The following is a 5000-nucleotide window of genomic DNA, read 5'->3' as shown; positions in this document are numbered from 1 at the left end:
ATAGCAATCTGGATCACTAACTTTGGCTGTTTACCCCCTTCTTGGCCCAAGGATGATGAATCCAACTGCTGTGTATCATCCCAATTATCCTCGCTGAGCTTAACTAACTCAACACTGAGGGGAGATTGAAATAGAGATATTTCAGTCTCTGTTACTTATTTACATTACAACTGCATCATCGGCGGCAAGTGGTTTTGCTTTGCCCAGTGCTGCAGTTCTGGTGTAAAAGGAGCCTGAACCGGCAGCCAGGAACCAGAGTAAAGCACTGACATTTCCTGAAGGCGGAATTTCATTCCATTTCCCTTTTGAAATCAGTTCAGACCTTCACACCTGATTTATGCTCCAAGCATTGATGGGAAGCAGTTTCGATCCCCACAAATGGAAGCGTCATGAGCTCTGCGCTGTATTTGGACATTTACCATCTTAACGAACTTCTATTATATTGAATACTCAGATGATCAGCGGCTGGACGCCAGGGGAGGGATGCTCTGAGCCCTTGAGTGCCAGCACTTTGACCAGCTCTGAGATTAACTGAAAGGAAATTTAAGTCTGAGAGGTGGGTTAGTACTTTTTGTTCAAGCTATACATATATATATATGACAGATACAGTACTCGTATTAATATAGATTATCTTGTTACAAGTACTCTTGACATTTGTACCCTGCCATGGCCGATATTTCATGCCTGTACTCCCACCCAGAGCTACCCCGGTGATGTAGATTATGGGCTGAATCCCGTGCATCCTGGACCATCCTGACTAATGGGAAGGATCTTAAAACCTAAAACATTCACTGAGTCACATCTCTTCACCCGCAGATGCTGCCTGGCCTGCTGAGTGTTTCCAGCATTTTTCTGTTTGTGTGTTCAGATTTGCAGCACCTGCAGTATTTTGCTGTGTTTGATGGAGGCCGCAGTTGGGACCGCCTGCTCCTCGCCACCTGCTACTGGCTAACATTGCTATGATCCCAAAATGGACCCAAGGCCGTAGGCACTGGTCGCAGGGAACACTGATAAGCAGCGCTGGATATTTCCACCTGCAAATCAAGCAACTGAAGACTTCACAGTATTCAGGCGCGTGTGTAATAGCGGCTGCAATGTGTGGTATATTTTCTGTAAATCTTTTGTATTTTTGAGAATATTAAATGCTCCCCTAGTACCCACGACTGTTCCCGGGCCTCCAATACTACTTAATGGGGCTACTAGAATATGCGAGCTTGTGACTGGAGCTTGAGTTTTCCCCTATATCACCACGCCCCGCCCACACATGTATGGAGGAGGTGAGGTGATCGGTGCCCCATCACTCGACGGTGCTTCCGGCTGGCGCTCCCATTCGGTGTGACTCGTGATCAGTCTACATGGAGGACATGTTGAGAATTGAACACTCTTTACATTGTGAGTTCTGGACTATCCTGACTGGAATGATCCATATTGTGAGGTCGCGCAATGTGTCCCTGCTTCCTCCCCCAGCGTTAATCTGAAACTAAACTCTGGCGAGGAAGGAAGCACCACAAAGCAGGCCTACATTCAGTCATCCCAACACCACTTCTCCAGTCACTTAATGCACACAAATTCCCACACATCACATCCGCGTTCTGTATCTTCGCATCTGTTTATTCGGCTCGGAGCATCATCTGTCTTTCTCCTGACACGCTCCTGGAGCTGTCATTCATATCTCTGCTTGATGCATTAGGCAGCTGTGCGAATACCAGTGTAAGACTAGTATTCCAGTTATACTGAATATTTTGCAATGATGCAAAACAGCTTTCCGCATCCTGCCGCTGTGAGACGTGTAGTAAACTCTGTTGAACTGGCGCCAATTTGGCGTGCAGTGTCAGCGGTAAGGTCACTCCGCCAGTGATGCACATCAGCTGAAGGACCACCACAACCAACATGAAAAAGCACAAACCTGCCCTACGATACAGCGTCAAAAGATCCCGACCGCCTCAGCAACTAACTTAACAATGGGTGTAATGGTGAAGGGGATGGTTGTTTCTTTGGGCACGGTCACATGCTCACTTTTGGGGAGATGCGAAGAGGTTTTTTTTGCTTCAAATCGATGCAAAAATGACAATGTAAGTTTGGAGTTCCGGGTATGGTCTGACCTTCAGAATGCATTATTGCTGAACCTGTCTCCAGTACCTGGTTTACCACCTTGCTGCTCTGCGCCGGCGGCGGGAGGGTTCCAGCCGCCAGAGTCCGGCTGGTTAACAGACTATTTCAGCAGTATTAACAGGTGGTTTGTTTCTCGCTCAGAGTTTACTACTTTTGCTGCATGTTTTAAGACTTATGTACCATCATAATATTGGTATGCTGTGCATATAACGTTCGTGCATGAGCGTCATCACGTCAACACCCATAGTGTATCATCGCACTGAAGAGCGACCTGTGGGATTACTGAAGAGGAGCGTGCTGCGTAATCCCGTGTAGCCCACTTACACCCCTGAGAAATAGTACAAGCGTCAGAGACCCGTGCTAACAGCATCATTGATGCATGAATGCATCGCCTTTTTAGGGCGATTGGAGGCATAAACTGTTGAGATTAAACCGCATACTTGAAAAGAGTTTATACGGCCACCTTTATCTTGGTGCGGAGTCGGATCCTGATCTGTCTCCAGTGGGGAGTACGATGAGATTTCTCTCCCGCTTCCCCCAGCCATCTCTTCCTGCTTGACACCTGATAAAGTATAACTCCACTGCTGTGTCACTGGTTTAAAAGGGAGGCTCGAGTCTCCCCTCTCCACTTTATAAACTCACAGAGTTTAAAATGTTTGGAGAGCGTGCGAGGTTCTCATTGTCCCGGGAGGTCGATTGGGAGCGGGCCAATGCGAATCAGGTCCTCCCAGGCTGGAATTAAGTCTGTGGTTATCAGTCTCGGAGCTGTAACTACAGCGCAGACACCAGCTAAAAAGATTTCACTGGTGGAGGGTGGAGGAGTAAAGAAAGATAGAAAGTTGCATTTTTTAGTTAACATTACTCTACAATGCATTCCGCCGTTCAAAAAATATAATTGGATGTGTTGGCTTTCTCAAAGTCTATCATTTGGTTTACGATGCGCATATCGGGAAGAACAAACTCAGGAAAAGGAGCCGCTTTGCTAAAGTGATTACTGGCTTCCTCTCTTCCCCATCTGCTTATCGGCTCCTCTCTTACTCTTTGCTTTGACCTTGCATTCTTCTTATAATGAAAGATCGCTATCGACAGCCAAATAAAAGGGGGATCGATGAAAGAAATTGCCTGCTGAAATGCAGATTCAACTGGTCGGCATCAATTGGAGTGACACGAGCTGCGCCGTGTTGCGCAGAACACGCATTTGACACCTTTAAATGTTATTTAGATAAATACGGTGCAGGTGCGGGTTAATATCCTGCCGATTACTGTACACGGCCAAGTCACTGTGAGGACTTGGCGCTGTCCTTCACTCTGAAGAGAAAGATCAGCGCCGGAGATCTGGCACATTCATCGTGTCCCTTCCAAACGTCCTCTTCGCTTTCAGTGTCAGTGAAACGTGGCAAGACGGGGATATTTGAGTGTGCACAGGGCGGACTTTGTAGGATTCCAATGCAACATTTTTTTTATTAACAGAGGAGGCAACAGGAAACATTACGCAGCCATTTTATTCAATTCAATTTCGCGAGTAAACGTTAAGGGTTTTGTAAATTTAAACTGAATTGCTGCTCTTGTTCTCAATTTCACAAAGGATGCCCCTGTAATCGTGTGGAATAAATTAGCCAATATCCCGAGAATTAAACACGTTAAAAAAAACCCAGAAACGAACCAGTGCATTGACAGCATTTGGAGAATAGACATTAAAAAGGAAAATGAAAAAGCGGGAAGGTAATGAAGGAGGAGACAGACTGTGTTAGAGCAGCGTGCCTTGAATCAGATATGAGCGTGCCGCAGTTGGGTGCAATCATTCATTTCAGCGCCTGCCAGCGATCCCCTGTTCTGCTGTCCTCGCCGCAGTTTTATTGCTGCCACTGTGGCTGCCAGCGTCTGTCTCTCCTCGGTGTCAGGGGATACGCGCAGCCCACATACAGCAGTGCAATCCCATTTTCAATAACCCTTGGGAACCATCGTTCCCTTGCGACCATTTCACTCAAAACAATAAGACAGCCACCATTTCACACAAGTTCTATTTGCATTCAATGGAGTGGGGACTGACAGTGAGCTCCGTAATCCCGGCTGGCTGGAATTCAGAGCAGCAATGCTTGGGTTCCAGCTAACTGATCTTAGCCCGGACACTGGTGGAACTTTTTGTACCTTGGACTAAAGGCAAAGGGAGCGCAGCAAAGTTCTCGCACTTGATCCCTACCAAGAAACGGCTGCACACGATGGTAGCTTTTGACTCCACACTGAGCACTACCGCCGGCCAGTTAGTCTGCAGTGCTGTCACCGATGGTCTAAGCGCGAACTATCAATTTTAGGATCGAAGAAAGTTAGGGGAGGGAAAAAAATAAGACCCATTCCAATTAGTTGAAATGCAATTGTTTGCATTGTTGGCTGGCGGGGTGGAGAATAGCTCCTCTCTCCTCCACTATTTGTGGTTGCTAGTCAACTCTGTATATATCTAAGGTTACATGAAGATTAATCCGGCCAAGGTCAACATTAAAAACAATTAGTCTTTTATTCTAGGAAGCGAATGTAAAATCTAAGTCCAATATTCTGGAGAGTACAGTAAAGCCTTTCTTTTCCTAGCGCAGAGATGACCTCATTTCAGATCTTAAAGAGTGCAATTTCTTTTAAACATTTCCAATGAAGACTGTAAGAATGTAAACTGTATTATCTTTAATTAAATGTCTCAGTTGGAGACAGTATCTGGTCATGTTTGCTGTTGTAACGCCTATTTGCACATACAGACAATACAGTAACGGAAGTTCAAAAATATTTGCTATAAAACTATGGTTTATATTTTAATGTAATACATAATTGATACACATCTATCATGTGCGACTGTACATGATACGCGATTGAATTGAACGCAATTTAAATCTCTAAAAAAA

This window comes from Somniosus microcephalus, chromosome 12 (assembly GCF_052327205.1).
Source record: "Somniosus microcephalus isolate GS21.2 chromosome 12, FLI_Smic_1.0, whole genome shotgun sequence".
NCBI lineage: Eukaryota > Metazoa > Chordata > Chondrichthyes > Squaliformes > Somniosidae > Somniosus > Somniosus microcephalus.
This window is presented reverse-complemented; position numbering follows the sequence as displayed.